At 42.5% G+C, this 16,751-nt stretch overlaps 1 long non-coding RNA gene across 1 annotated transcript; it reads left to right on the plus strand.

Moving 5' to 3' along the window:
• Positions 1-12,496: 12,496 nt before the first annotated feature.
• On the plus strand, positions 12,497-15,241 carry LOC310696003. The gene is made up of 3 exons (XR_014520383.1): positions 12,497-12,748; positions 13,902-13,997; positions 14,088-15,241. It is a non-coding gene; the product is annotated as an uncharacterized lncRNA (long non-coding RNA).
• Positions 15,242-16,751: the final 1,510 nt, after the last annotated feature.

Below are 16,751 nucleotides of genomic sequence, written 5' to 3' on the forward strand. Positions count from 1 at the left end.
GGATTACAGAAGAGCTGGCCCATATGAAGAAACCCATAATTAGTCTCATGGATGGGACTACAATTGGCAATAACTCCATTAAAATAAATGCACGCTGGAGAAAAGCTTGAGCCCCATAAAGAACTTGGCACCAATCTCCAATTTTCAGTTCTGTTACTAACAAGCTTTACTAAGCAAACATCAAGCCAAAGCTAGTGGAACATGCTGCACTTCACACCAGAGCACATTGAACACCCCTGGAATATAGAACATTTCAGTGGCACCCACTAATACTTCTGGCACAATATGTGCTTGGCATCGTGGACTAAGCAGACAGTGCTGGGAAAGGGACTGTTTATTATCACCTTCAAAATTATGTTTGCATTATGTGGGAATTTCAGGAGGGTAGACATGGAATTGGATGCGAACAGCTTTGTAAGACTGATTCCAAAAATGAACGGGCTTGGGCTTAACAGATCTAGTTGTATCTCTGAGTTGGATTCAGAGCCAGAAAGTTGATCCAGAAGGAGTTTCAAGATGGAACCAAGATTATAGGAAACACAGGCAGTGGCAAGGTGGTGGCTGGTCCCAGGGAGGTGCAAAAACTGTCCACTGCTATTTCCATACTCCCTCCCTTTGGCATCATAAATTTAGGATAGCTATCCCGAAAAGCAGATATGTGATTTCCAATAGATGTGGCCAAATCATTGCTGCACACTGCAGGCATAATTCTCCGCTACATTTTGCAATGGAAAACAGAGACCATCCTGCAACTAATTGTTGCCAGTTACACGAGCAAGAGCTTGGGACAGACGACTTCCAAGGTGCCCTCCGACTCTTATGATTCAATTGATTTAATTTTCTTTCTTTCTTTTTTTGCATCAATGACCCCCCATTCTTGCGAAGGGTAAGTTCTTATTGAACAACATCTTGTATAATTAAGCCACTGCTCCCTCCACTCTAACCTAACAATAATATTTGGAAACCCAGTTTGGGGATTTATTGCAATGGTGAATATGTGATCTTTGCCTTGGGAGCAGGAAATTGTGGCTATTCATAGCACCCCTAACAGGCTGCTTAGTTAAAGGATTCAGGGAATTACTTGGCAAGATATAAGGAGCCAGCCAGCGTCAACTAGTCAGGTGTGGGTTCCAAGAAACAAGTAATGAGTTTCTGGAGAGCAGAACTTAGTGATGGTTACCTTAACCTAGGCCAGTGGTGGGTAATCTTTGGTCCTCCAGGTGTTGCTGAAATACTTCCATTATGTCTTTGGCCATTGTCTGAGCTTGCAGGAGCTGATGGAAGTTCAGCAACATCTGGAGGAGCAAAGGTTCTCCACACCTGCAGTAGGCTAAGAAGTCACAGCTCTTTCCATCATTCCAGTAGGAAGAAGAAGAAGAAAAAGAGTTTGGATTTGATATCCCGCTTTATCACTACCCTAAGCGGCTAACAATCTCCTTTCCCTTCCTCCCCCACAACAAACACTCTGTGAGGTGAGTGAGGCTGAGAGACTTCAGAGAAGTGTGACTAGCCCAAGGTCACCCAGCAGCTGCATGTGGAGGAGCAGGGAAGCAAACACAGTTCACCAGATTACAAGTCCACTGCTCTACACCACACTGGCTCTCCAGGTGTAGGACAGTCACTACATCCCTTGCATGGCTTTCAGCAGATTATACCCAACCCTTTTTGTACCTGACCATATGAACATCTTGCACATTTGATTTTTTTAATATGGAGACTTCCAATCTGGAAACAGATTTCATGTTTGGAAGTCAAATGAGATGATCTGGTGTGTTATCACAGACGCACCAGTTTCTTTTTATTGCCCCCACCTCTCGCTAATCTTTCTGTGGTGTGAACTGCACTGAAAACCTTAAAGCTTTGCATCAGTCAAGAAAGTCAAGTTACTAAAAAATTCTCTTAGGACAACAAAGGAAGACAAAGATCTGGCTTGAGATGCCTAGGATGTTTTCAATTAAACTTGTTTTTCTTCTTAGAAGGCATCAGGATTACTTGTAAATCTCCTTCTAACAACAAGTGACTATGTTAAATATATAAGAATATATATATAGTAAAAACCCTGTCAATAATTTTAAAATCCCACCGAAAAGAAAATATTGTACCAGAATGGAGGGAAAGCTTAAAGCAATTAGCACTTATTTCATTTCATTGTTTTGCTGTTTGCAAAGCTGCTGAAAAGAATAGAGAAACACATTTGAAAATAATTTTTACTTCCATAAAAACATCAATGGACATTGACATAATTCATACCTTCTAACATTTCTCCGATGAAAATAGGGATGTCATATTCTGTTGTTGTTGTTGTTGATGTTGTTGTTGTTGTTGTTGTTGTTTCCTCATCCATCTGGCTGGGTTGCCCCAGAGCAAGGCACACTCTTCTCTGCCCATCAGATATTTAAAGGAGCAGCATGGAGCTGCCTACAAAGGGCTTTCAAGAAGGCGGACTCTGACCTTTGATGTTCTGACAACTGGGGCTTCAAAGCACAACTTCACCTGATGTCACTATTGTATCAGGCCATTGATAGGTGGCCAGCCCTATCCACCTATCAAATTTGGCCTGTTGAGGGTGGAGAGAGTACAATCTGGCCCATCAGTCAGAAAAGGTTCCCCACCCCTGCATAGTTGGGATAGTGTCACCTTCTAAGTAACCTGGATTAACTTTCAGGTAAAGGTAAAGGGACCCCTGACCATTAGGTCCAGTCGTGGCCAACTCTGGGGTTGCGGCCCTCATCTCGCTTTATTGGCCAAGGGAGCCAGCGTACAGCTTCCGGGTCATGTGGCAAGCATGACTAAGCCGCTTATGGCGAACCAGAGCAGCGCACGGAAACGCCGTTTACCTTCCCGCCGGAGTGGTACCTATTTATCTACTTGCACTTTGACGTGCTTTCGAACTGCTAGGTTGGCAGGAGCTGGGACCGAACAACGGGAGCTCACCCCATTGTGGGGATTCGAAACACTGACCTGGTTTTAACCCATGCCACCCGCATCCCTAACTTTCAGGTAAGATCATGTTATTTATTGTGTTTGAACACAGAGGTGATGAGATGTAACCATGACTGCATTTTTTTTATTGACAAAAAGGACTGCTTTAACTGTCTTTATCACCAACTCATGCTGTTGGCATACCCAGTTTCCATCTAATGCTAATAGGTGTTCTCTATTACAAGCTTTGTTCCTTTATATAAAAAGAGTCTTAAAATAGGCTGTCATAACTCCCACTGTATGCTGGCAAACACAACCTTTTGGCAGTCTCTCTAAGCTGACTGATGGCAAAAAGGGGGGTGGGGGTGGAATCAAATAAGTCATCTGTTTGTCTATATTCTGTCAAAAACAATCATTTTCTCATCCGTAAAACCTGGAACTCCTCCAAGTAGATCTCTCTAATTACACATTACGATCCCAACCAGTCAATGATGTGGCAGAAATAAATTTGCATAGTGTTCTATAAATGACTAATTTGGAACTAATTGGAACAAGTTTAGATAAGCTTATATGTGAACCACAGGGCACATAAACCTTAACAGTGAAACGTCTGTGGCTGTTTCCTCAAAAGTAAGCCCCACTGTGTTCAATAGACATTTTCCCCCAGGGATTTTGCAGAGGATGTGAACCCAGATATTTGCTCATAAGAGACCTGCAGGTTCTTGTACATAAAAAAAAGATTAGAGACATTCAAGCTGTTATTTTATGCATATACGCCGGCTCCCTCGGCCAATAAAGCGAGATGAGTGCCGCAAACCCAGAGTCGGCCACAACTGGACCTAATGGTCAGGGGTCCCTTTACCTTTACATTTACCTGAGAGTAAAGCAGTAAACATAGATAGGATTGAGTTGTTAATGTCGCAAGTAAGCATGGGTGTCTGCAGAAATAATTCAGGGTGTGGCAAGGACTGACTTGTAACTACAGGTTGTTAACTATTTGCAGTCTTTATACGACTGAACTCAATGAGCTAAAGAGGAACAATTCAATGATAGGCATGGGTGTAGCTAAGGGGAGACAGGGAGGCAGCTGCCCCCCCCAAATCCTCAAAAAGTATTGAAAAGCATTAAAAATACTTAATTAACTGAGGTTATGCCCCTATAAGAAGCTCAACAACTTTTGGGGGCAATCTCCCAAAAAAAGCTCAACAACATTTTGCCCCCCCTCCCCCCAAAGAAATCCTTTCTACACCCATGATGACAAGCTGAGGCTGTTGGTGATTTTCTGCATTGTATGGGATTATGCGTTTCAGAATTAACGTCTAACAAATTACTTTGTTTGTTTAACAACAATACTGTAGGACTCTAAACCAAATTTAAAACCCAAGGCTAAGTTTCACACATCTTACACAGTATTTGCCCTGGCTGTGATATAAGCTCTGAAACCAGTCAGACTTCTTTTGTTCACACTTGTCTGTCTATGACACCAAGGAAACTATAATACAAAGAGGAATATTTTTTTAAAGGAAATTGGTGCCTTCAAAAGTATTAGCCAAAATGGTCGTTAGTATCTTCTACAAATTTGGGATAAGTCCTCAGCTTTTCTCTACGGACACATAACTAACACAAGCCAGACAATTGATCTTCACTCATTGCCAAACATCGCCATATATTCACCCTGAGCAAAGTGCTAAAGAATCATTCAATTATGCATTTTATAATTGGAAAAGTGCTGTCGTTTTCATAGCACGCCTCTTTGTGTGGCGAGGCCCCAGGGCCCAAAATTCCCCTTAGATAATAGACACACAGACACAAATATTTTGAGTTAATAGGATAAATAAGGCCACAACTTTATTGGTTACAGATGTGAGCGGTTTGGCTTAGGCACTGGGTGAAACCGACTATATCATGACTCCTGCACACCTGCAGGAAGTCTCTTAAGGGTCAACCACCGATAGGGGGTGCCCTATGATATACATTAATTAAGAGAACCCGAGGGTCCCCAGTGGGGTTGTGGCATGGCCCTATCCCACACCCAGGCTTCAAACAGGATCCACAACCCAGATCCCTTTAACGGAATACCCTTAATGAGGAGGGGCAGGCGGAGGCAACAACCTCCCCTTCTCATGAACCAGGCTTACCCAATCCCGGATGCCCGCCCACAACTCCACCCCCCAGGGAAGGGGATTGGCCTTCCCAAAGCCTGTCTTAAGCCGGCACTGCGAGGGCTGGGGGGAGGGCATTAAATGGCCTCACACAGGGCAGCATATTACCAAAGGTGGCCCCTGCGCATGCCAACAGCTTCTAGGGGCCACAGGTGAGAGCTGAGTACGGGGTGGGGACCAAAGGTGGGCAAACTACATAGCATTAGTATGTTGGCTATTAAATGCCATCTTTGGATGCTGTTACAGAAACTTTTTAATGATGGTTTAATTGTGCCAACTCTATTATGCACATTTACACTGTTCAGACCACTTACAGTGAGATAAAGTTTATGGGATGAGCAGTGGGCAAAGGTTGCCTAAGGATAGGTTGTCCTGATTTGTGCTTGAATCCCACCTTTTCTTCCTGCCCTATAGTTGCACAACCATTGCTTCCTAGACATACTAGCTTAGAGATCTAGTTCAAAATCAGAACAAGCAGATGAAATTTGGCTGGCTATGCCTACTGTAGCTTGGTCTGAGATTGAAACCAACCCAAAAATTCCTCCTGTACATTCCCATCACTTTCTTCCATAAATCTTACACCTAGAGACAGTTGTTCTATGCCAGAAATACCTCCTATTTCATCTGCTAAAACTGAGGATCTTATGTAAGCGTTAGTCTTCACAACAACATCTTCCCTCAGAAACCAGCCACACTGTGCTATTACCTCATTCTGCATACTTTTAGGTGTGTACTTAGCATTCCCTGCCCCAGTTTCCATTTTTTAAAAATTAAAAAGTTATTCCATCTCCTTCTTCAGCACAAAACTGTAAAAGGTTCTATCATGTTACCATGAAGGGCAAAATCATCTGACCCACAACAATAGTTGATAGTACTGAGCACAGCTTCTGTTTATTTTCCTCTATAGCTCATGCTTGTGACTTACTAAGTTGTTGTCCAGTTGACACCTTTTTCCTGTTCATGACAGAAAGGAAGGTAGAAGCACTTTCATGTGAACCAGTTCATTTTGTGAGTGCTCTCTTGCAGCTTCACTGAAGGCTTTTCGCTCGGTGCAAATGTGGGTAATAAATATGCTATATTCCCCTCGTACTACTGGCTGGGAAAATAAAATGCAGTAACAATATAAAGCTCCTTTCGTAACAGTGAAGTGAGCTAATTAAGCAGAACATTTAGAAAGTCAAGCATGGGGAAATATTCTTGGGCCCAGACTATCATGCCTGATCATCACTTTCTGCAGGGGTCCAGCATTGTGTAAGCAGGTCAAATGTTAACACATATGGCAGAAGATTAGCTTTTTATATTTAGTTCCTTATATCCAGTTTTTCCTGTCATTCAAGATGCACAGTACTGGTAGCTGCCTCCACCTTTATTAGATTGCATTGTGCTGTATTTATGGAACAAAATTGGCTGGTTTGGGTGTGTTTTATTCAGAGCTAACTCCTTTGAAATAAATAAGGTTCCTTTTATAATGTGAAAAAAATGGTAATATTGCTCTTCCCCTCATTTTCCATGCCCTTCAAACAGCCACTGCTGGTTTCCTTGTCATCACTGGGCTGTTGTTATTAATATACAGTATCCATAAAACAAGAATTTAAAGTGCAAAATGAATTGGCAAATAAAGCCATAACATCATCCAAGTCAAGATCCGTACAGAAACAGCAGTTCTTTCCCATAGATTGCTAGTGTGTTCACAAGACCCCAATCCACACACAGTCTACCAGACCCAAGAAATTCTGTTGGCAACGCTGCTTGTGGCCTTCAAAATGTTGCGGGACCAAAACTCACTTCAGGATCATGGAAGAAAACTTATTCTTGGCTCACAAATTTGCCTCTAATGTAAGACATTTTGTGTCTACAAAGTTCTTTCAAATTTACTTTTTTGGAACCTGGGAGCGGCTAGGACATCATTAAAAATGTCATCCCTGTGTGTTTTTTTATTTCTCAAAACAGGCAATTGCTTATTATTATTACTGGACGTATTGCGGATCTCATTCATTGTCTGGCAAAGACACAGGCGAGGGGCCGAAAGGCAGGATATAAATATTTTACTAATAGATGGATAGATAGTACAGTGGAGTAACTATCATGGTCTCAAAACAATCTGAGACACCACAAATTGCACTCGGAATGGAGCCACCTTATTTATGATTTTGCTAAGCAATATATGTTTATGCTGCGGGCAGCATAACACAGGCATGCCCATAATATAAATCTAAGTCAGTTCCAGGCTGCTTAACTGTTATGGCTTTCAACCAAAAAATCCTTGTGGCTCAAATCCTACAAAAGGGCCAGAGAACTTTAAACACTGAAGTATCAGCCATCTAAGATGATAGTTTGCTCTAGGGGTGTGCAGCAACTTCTAGCAAATCCCAAATCCTGAGATAAAGTGGGATTCTGGGCTTCTCCAGGATCTGGGCATGGCACCTTAGGTCAAAGCGGTGCACCTCTAAAGCACCTCTGGGTGCTTCAGTGACTTGGACACCAAAGCAGCTACAGGCAAGTGTCTACAAAGAACAGTACTGATATGTCTGACCTTACTGTGTAAGGAATTTTATGGGGAAGGTGGGGCAAATGCCAGGACAAGAGAGGGAGGAGGGAGAACTACATTGTGACTGACAGGTCAAGCTTGTATGCAGACTCCACTAATTTGGGGGAGCAAAGTGAATTCTTGTTTCTCCTCTTCCAAATCGAATTTAAAAATGCCTAACACGAAACCTACTGGATCAATTGGTCAGCAATTTGGCAGATTTTTTTACTTCGGGACATCTCTTCCATATCTGCTACTTTCAGACCAAAGGGCCAAAAATCTCTAAGAAAGTTTAAATGGTTCCTTTTTTACCCACCTCAACACTGGAGGGAAACTGCTGCTCTGGCAGAATTCGTCACCACAGGAAGGGGCTACCATGCCTGCAAATTTTAATCAGTTTTGCCAAAAAGATAACATTATAGGCATTTCCTATTTTAAAAAGAAATTAAAATTTAAAGGCAACCAGCACATCACCTGCTGAACATATTTGTCTGGAATTTGGCAAGCTTAATGCACTTTGGAGAGGCCTGCAAATTATATCTGCCTCTGCCAAAGGGGGGGGGGGGCTTTAAAAATGCCCATAATGAAGGGAAGAAATGAAACCCCTTTTCCAGTGCTATTTCTTGCTGCATAAGGATGAGCGTGTAGACTTCTCAGTTGGACAAGTTATTAGAAGCATAAAAATTGCAGAAGTCTATGCATGTAGTTAACAGATTGCTGTATCAGGCCTAAGGGGATTTGTGGTCTGATGGCTATTTAAATAGTTCGCACCCCATTTAAATTCCAGCATCTGCTTTCTAATGCAAGTCATTCACACACAGTAGGGGTTTCAACTGATTGATTGATCGATTTTGCTTTGTGGTCATGTTTGTCTTTGCCAAGAAACCTATGTCCTTCCTCATTCCTTAGAATCCGAGATGCACAGTCAACTATCTAACAAATATAGACATTGACAGGAAGTAGTTCTTTTATGCTGAAATATGCAATCCACATTATCTCTTCTTCTCAGCCAGAAAGCCACACAGACTTTTCAGTATATGCAGCTGGAGTCAGTATACAGTGGTACCCTCGGGTTACATATGCTTCAGATTACATACGCTTCAGGTTACAGACTCTGCTAACCCAGAAATAGTGCTTCAGGTTAAGAACTTTGCTTCAGGATGAGAACAGAAATCATGCTCTGGCGGCGCAGCAGCAGCAGGAGGCCCCATTAGCTAAAGTGGTGCTTCAGGTTAAGAACAGTTTCAGGTTAAGTATGGACCTCCGGAACGAATTAAGTACTTAACCTGAGGTACCACTGTACATGGGATAAAATAAAGCAAAGGTGGGGGGGTTGGGGGGGAGTTTGGTTTGTGAATAATTTTCAACTTCATTCTTTTGCTAGCTGTGCTGTTTTATAATCAACCTCCCTTAACTTTTCCAAACATTAATCTGCAAGTCATTCTTGTTGTAAAGAGTGCCAATTTGTCTGGATGTATCTGACCACCTCCTTTCATCTGACCATTAGTGAAGATCCATGAGGCATCCTATTTCAGATATAGCATCATTATTTATTACTACTACTACTACCATTTATTCCCCACCCTTTCCCCTAAGGTCCCAGGTTATTACAATCAAAACACAATGTTGATATTAAAACAAAGATTACACAAGATTTTAAAGCAGCTTAAAACAATTACAGAGACTTCTTCAGCTTTGCCCTATTGTTTTCAGTTGTTGATACCCAATGCTGATAGTAATTGGAGCTGTGCTTTATAAATGGGAATAATGCCATCTTTTGTTTGAGTCTCATTCACAGGATGACTTTTCAGATTTTGCCCAGTTCTCTGGCCACTGCAGAGATCGTTTTATCCTAGATTTGTGAAATAAAACTGACATCTCTAGTAAAAGATGGGGTTTTGGTGCAATTGTTTCATTCATGCATTGATAATAATGATAAAATCCTGCACCACTAAACAGACATACAGCAAGTCGCACATTCCAGAGGGTGTGCGTTAGAACAGCATATAAAATAAAATACACTGTACACATCATTTTAAAAGCTTTTGATTATTCTGCTAATGCACATCAACAAATTCTGAAATGGCACACTTCTCGTATTCCCCCTCATCCTGCATGCTATCAGCTGCTACCCAACATTCTAAGTGGGAGTCTGAGTTAATCTGTGGACACAAACCCCATTTTTTCATGTTTCAGTAAAAATAATACTGAGCACGGGTAGTTCCTCCTCTTGTTATAAGAAGCATATATGGAGTCCTAAAAGCATCTAAGATTAATTGCTGATGTTCCCACAGACATGGCTCCAGAAGCCATCTTTGACAGTAGCGTAAATCTAAAATTATCAATTCCGCTGAGTTCCATGAAGCTGCTCTGGATTTACTGCACCACAACCAAGGTCTGACTCTTCTCCAAGATGTATTGCTTTCAGCTAAATGTGCAGCACACTCTTGTTTAAATATTTTCTGAAACAGTATACTTAGCTTCAGAGGAATAATTACAGCATGGCTGTAATTTATGTGCAAAGGCAAACAGAAGCATCGATGGCCAACGCTGCCTTCCCAGCGTGCACATATTCCGCAAGGCTGTTCTATAAAATGCTCCTTCGACAAAGCTGAAGATTTTCCCATCAAGTAGGAAAATGAATAGATGCTCTCTAATAACAAGGAATGGGCCTGGATGCGATTCAGATGTTCATTCCCGCTTCTCCCCCCTCTGACAAAACTGCATCAACATACACTGTTGCAGCTGTGCAAAGTGATTTATATAGTCATAAGGCTTTAAAGTATTAATGCTGGAACTCCTGTCCAGTGGGATCCTCTTGACTGATTTACAATTAATATAGTTCATTTCTGCTGAAACTTGTACACCCCCTCCACCTCTTAACTATGGTCCACATTGGGGCTGTATAAGCAAGAGCAATGAGCAATGAACCCATCGCTGAACGCAACAGTGAAATTGGGTGGGGAATGGGAAGTGGGTTCACTCTGTACACACTAATTCAATTACAAGATTTTATAACTTTCCTGACAAACTGAAGGTCGGAAGTAGCCTCAAGGGCGGAATGAAGACAAAATCTTATAGATCGGCACTGGGAGGTTTATAAAACTAGCTTCGGTCCATGCAGCTGAGTAGGAGGAAGACTACAGGAATGCTGAAGAGCAGCGGTTAGGGCTCCAGAGGTAGACTTGAGGGGCTAGCTGTGCATTACATGCAAACTCGGGTAACAAAACCCTCCCAGTCACTTATTCTTTAAGCCCCCATATCATCTAAGGCAAGTTTCCTCAAACTCGGCCCTCCAGATGTTTTTGGCCTACAACTCCCATGATCCCTAGCTATAGCAGGACCAGTGGTCAGGGATGATGAGAACTGTAGTCTCAAAACATCTGGAGGGCTGAGGTTGAGGAAACCTGGTCTAAGGGAACATGTTCAGCCTTCTACTGGATTAGTTTCAGCTACCCAGAATCAAAGAGGAAAGTCAAACATCCACACAACACTTCAGAACATGGGATGGGGCTCAGTGAGTTTGCAAGGGAAGGGAATTCCATCACTGCATCCACATCTTACATGCCTCACAGTTGCCAGGGAGGCAGAAAGCAATATGTCATAGAAGGCCTGGGGTGGTGGGCATGTGTGTGGCATTTGCAGCCCACAGGCCACATTCCTCCATGGGCAACATTCCAGGGGTTGCATGCCAGTGATGGGCAGAGCAATGCATTTAACCATTGCAGAAGATTGCATTCCAGCCGTGAGAAAGTTAGAGGTTTCTACACACCCACTCACAGATCCCTCCCTCCTCAAACAAGCATCTGGGGCTTTTTAGTTTAGAGAAAACACAGGTAAGAAGTGACATGCTAGAAGTGATAGTGCATAGCACAGAGAAAGTGCATGGAGTAAAGTTGGCCTTTTAAGGAAAGCTGCTTCAATCCATGCAACCTGAACCTGCAATCTGCAAACCCTCCTCTGAAATTCACACATCTCCGAATTTTGCGAAGTTGTTCTCCAACCCAAAATGCACACAAGTGAAAATACCATACCGGAACGAAGAATAGAATCATAGAGTTGGAAGGAATCCCAAGGCTAATCTAGCCCAATCCCTATGCATTCTCTTAGGGAAAAATTGCTTGCAAAAAACCCACAAAAAACCCACCTTGCGCTAGGCAATACTGTATACAAAGTGTGGTTTTTTTTAAAAAAGGAGAAATGTGCATGGAATTGCATAAAGATTTTCATGTTCCTCACCCTTTTAAAATTGCACTGAGATGATTTACACCTAAAAAAACCCCCTCAAAAAACCTGAGGTGAGGGAAACCGAAATCATCAGATATCCCCTATCCTAGTGGAACCAGGGCTGGAACTCAATGCCAGCCTTGAAGGCAGCAAGCCAAGTGGCATCTCAAACCCTGAACCAAAGGGACCTAAACCTCATAGACCCAGCAATCTTTTACTATTCCACTGGGACAAAGTGTAAAAAGTCTGTTAATCTTATTTAAAAATAGCACAGTGCAACCAAGTATTGAATGCCAGAGATTGCTATTCTGACTTCAGCAAAAACCAGTGTAAATCCAGAATAGCCTTAATGAAGCCAGTGAAGCTGAGATCACCATTTGGCTGAAAGTCAACAGTCTGATAGCATGCCAGATTCATTACTGCACTCTTTCCCTATGCGCCTGTGTGTTAAGAAAAGAACATGATTTTTTTTTCTTTTAAAGAGAGTGTAAATTTCAAGCAGTCTAAAAGTACATTCTGTGATTTTGAAAACAAACAAACAAACCCCTTTGACGTAAAGAAGCACCACGGATTCGACAATATTTTGATTGGGTATATGTGTTTAAAAGTGCCTGCGTACACACACACACACACACACACACACACACACACACTCAACAACTGAGCAAATATATTTGCTTCATGGGGGTGCAGTTTGGAACTTTCTCAATGGCCCATTCAAAGCCTGTCAAGGATACCAGCAGTGAAAGCACACTGTAATGACACTTTTGCAATGTGTGTGTGGCCCTGTGGCCTCTTTACCAGATGGGTGGGGGGTAGTATACTGTATACGAGACATGGTTTAGCTTGGGGAAAGTAACTGACACCAATTGTTGAAGACCTTGTAGATCAGCAAGCTGCCTCGAAAACTGTGAATATTTGCACGATCTTCTTCTCCAACATTTCACCAACGAAAATAGGGAAGGGAGGGAGGGAGGGAGGGAGGGAGGAGGAGGAGGAGGAGGAGGAGGAGGAGGAGGAGGAGGAGGAGGAGGAGAAGAAGAAGAAGAAGAAGAAGAAGAAGAAGAAGAAGAAGAAGAAGAAGAAGAAGAAGAAGGAGAAGACTAGTTTCACCTCACGGCTGACGGGGTTGCCGCAGCCACTCTGGGTGGCTTCCAACATTAATAACATGGCTCAGGAGTCAGATAACTCCATAACCTCCAAAAAAAATACGATGAAAGTAGGAACATCCTACCATACCCTCCAACATTTCTCTGGTGAAAACAGGGACATTCTCTAAGGAAAAACAGGACATTCCAGGATCAAATCAGAAATTGGGACGGCTTCTGTAAATCCAGGACTGTTCCTGGAAAATAGAGACACTTGAAGGATCTGTTCTTCTGCAATTTCAGAAGTGCCCACTTCCAGTCACAAGCTTACAAGGAACCACTTGGCTATAATAATGCCTCCCACAGCCATCTTGACATGTATGGCTAGAATGGTCTTGAGTGCCATTTGTTGTTTGAGATTCACACTGACGTAACAAAAAGCATACGTCCTTGGTTGTCTAGGTGCCCACTTTTGAAGTCTTGAGTCATTTATACCAAGAACTTGTAGCCCAAGAAGCCTCCCTATCAGGGGACAACTTACAATTCCAGGAAATAAAATGTGAGCTCTGGCTACCAGAGCAGCTTTAAAATGTAAATGAGCATTGAGACTTCATAAAGTCTATTTATGCTCCTCTGTTTTAGCACAGTACATGCTTATAGGATTTATTGGGCACTTAGCAGCATGAAAGAGAAGAGGTAGCTTGTTATTTCTGCCAGTCCTTATGGCTATCTGTGACTCAGTGGCCTCTTGGAAAACACAAATATTTTCCAGAAAACAAATAACTGGTTCAAGCCGCAGTTCGCTGAGGGGGAGCGAGCCAGCACAACAGCCTTCATTTATAAAAAGAATGTGCTTTTTAAAAGAAAAAGGGGAGAGTATACAAAATCCATGACTACCCAGTGGCAGAAACGTAATAAATGCCTCCAACCTACGCAACTAAAGTAACGGGATGATGCTTTTGGCTTCTTCACCAGGTAGGAACATTTCTCTGCAAGACTGAAAAGGCAGAATGCAGTGTCATCATTCTGTGCCTCTAGGGACTGGAGTAAGCCAGTGACTATGGTGAGAAAGTTTCATGTTCTGGACCTGGAATGCTGTGAATTTGCAAATGAAATCCAGCTATTTGACTTTACTGAATATTTTTATTTACTGTATCTAAGAAGCATTTGGCTCTGTATGTGGTTCCTTCCCCATCTTATCCTCACAACAACCCTGCAGCGCAGGTGCGGTTGAGAGCTGTTGACTGACCCAAGGTCACCCACTCAGCTTCCTAGCTAAGCGGGGATTTGAACTCAAGACTTGCCAGTCCTTGCCCAGCACTCTAACTACTACTCCGCACCTACTATGCACATGTAACTGTGGGCTGTGACAGGACCTCTTATCCCTACAATGAGGTAAACCATGCTTTTCCAGAAGCTCTAAGAAGTACAGTGGTACCTTGGTTCTTGAACGGCTTAGCTCCCGAACAAATAGGCTCCTGAGCGTAGCAAACCCGGAAGTGAATGTTCTGGTTTGCGAACATTTTTTGGAAGATGACCATCTGATGTGGCTTCTGTTATGTACTGAAGTTCTCACCCTGGGCCAGCAGGGGGATACTGTAGATAGTTATGCAAATGAAGGATCGAAAGTGACGTTCAGTGATTGGATAGTTTTAGAAAGTTGCAACAGTTACATTGTTCTGGAGCTCTATATAAGCAGGCTAACTGAGCCCTTCAGTTCAGTTCTGTTCTGGCCTTTAAATAAACAAGAGCTATTTGAAGAATCACTGTGTCATCTGATATGTTTGCCCAGAACTTAACAGCTTCTGCTTGAGTACAGCAAGCTCCTGCAGCCAATCAGAAGCTGCACCTTGGTTTTGGGAATCGAACGGACCCCAGGAACAGATTAAGTTCAACAACCAAGGTACCACTGTAGTGTCCCCTTTATAAAAAAGAAGTTTTCTAAGATGAAGTAACCAAAAAAATAAAGAAATATATTTAAAATATTGAAAGGGGGTGAAAACTCAACTGTTTACCTTATTCCACTTGCAGACCTACAGTTCACATTGGGGTTTAACAATCAATTTCTCTTTCCTGGCCACTCAGAGAACTGGGAGCCACTCTCGGCAGCCTTGGAGAACTACAGCTTGAACTCTGAAGTAGGGGGGAAATCAGCGCTATTGCGCTAAACGTAGCCTGGTGGCGATTCTGAAGATAGGCAGCTGTGCTGTAAGTTGAGAGGAATAAAAGTGTTTGGTGCTCACAATAACATTTTATGGTCCCCTTCTTCCACTTTTATTGTTAGCCTATTGGCATGAAAGGAATGTGCCTCTTGTAGAGCCAGTGTGGTGTAGTGGTTAAGAGCGGTGGTCTCGTAATCTGGGGAACCAGGTTCGCGTCTCTGCTCCTCCATATGCAGCTGCTGGGTGACCTTGGGCCAGTCACACTTCTCTGAAGTCTCTCAGCCCCACTCACCTCACAGAGTGTTTGTTGTGGGGGAGGAAGGGAAAGGAGAATGTTAGCCGCTTTCAGAATCCTTAAAGGGAGTGAAAGGCGGGATATCAAATCCAAACTCTTCTTCTTCTTCTATATCCTAATTGGCTTGTTTATTGTGGGACCATGAAGTTTCCAAGCTCAAAACGCACATCACATTTCAATCCTGTCACTGGAAGCTGCCTTGAACTGAGTCAGGCCATCGGTCTGCCTAACACCATATTGCATATACTGGCCAGCAGTGGGATCCCCAATTTCACCTGCGTGGTCTTCCATATCTCCAACTAACACACTGCCTGCTACGTACTACATTCTTCACATAATCATTCCCTTTAAGAGCAAACTTGTGTGACTGAGGGCCTTTCAAGTCTGGAAGTGGAGAAAAAAGATAAAGAAGACAGCAATTTCCACATCCTTAGGGAGGGACTACAGCCCACCCACTTGTTCTGCAGCACAACTTCTTTGGTTATGCTCATTGTGGTGCTCACCTAGTCAGCCAAAGCCATTACCTGGACAATGGTTTGGCAAGCTTGCTGTTATACGTTCTACGGCCACAGATACAGAAACCCCGAAACTGGAAGGGACTCAGGGCATCATCCATACTGATCCCCCCAAACTCATAATGGTATGCTTTCCTTTTTAAAAATAAAAAATAAACCCTGCTTTTAGTGTTGTTTGTACTGTTGCTTTTTAATTGTTGTGTGTTACTGCTTTTAACTTTTGCAAGCTGCTTTGTGTGTTTTTAAACGGAAAAGCATAGTAGGAAGGAAGAAATAAGCCCCAATGAGTGAGATATGTTAAAGTGAGCCATAGTGACTGGCTCCCAAAACACCCAGTGAGCTTTACAGTGCAGCAGGATTTGAACCCAGGTGCCACTGGTCTACATATTCCACTGCACCATATTGGCTCTGACTTTCTGGGATTGCTGTAGGAGCATAATTGTTCCCTTCCAACCATTTTATTGATGTAGAACATTATTTCTTTATTATAGGATTGTTGCTTTTTTAAAAACTCACTTTAAATTATGACTTATTTGCCTTTGAGACATTGCTTGTGCATATGATTTATAGTTTATAGAGGAACCTAGCAGTTTATAGGCAGCTCTCTTAATATTCCATTTGGGGGTTGTTCGGGATCATGTTTGAGAGTTTCAGTAAAGCTGCATGTGATGTTCAATCTTTTGCATAGGTGAATGTGAAACTCTGAAATTCAGTTTGAAAATTCAAAATTTCACAATACAAATGTTCTGCTTCATTTTGATTCCAATATTTGGATTTTGCCAATGTAATTGAAACGAAAATTTCAACCTGCATGGTTATTAAGATATCAGGATGAGGCCCTCCCAGTTGCACC

The sequence above is a fragment of the Podarcis liolepis genome (genome assembly GCF_965112155.1).
Source record: "Podarcis liolepis genome assembly, chromosome: 2".
Taxonomy (NCBI): domain Eukaryota; kingdom Metazoa; phylum Chordata; class Lepidosauria; order Squamata; family Lacertidae; genus Podarcis; species Podarcis liolepis.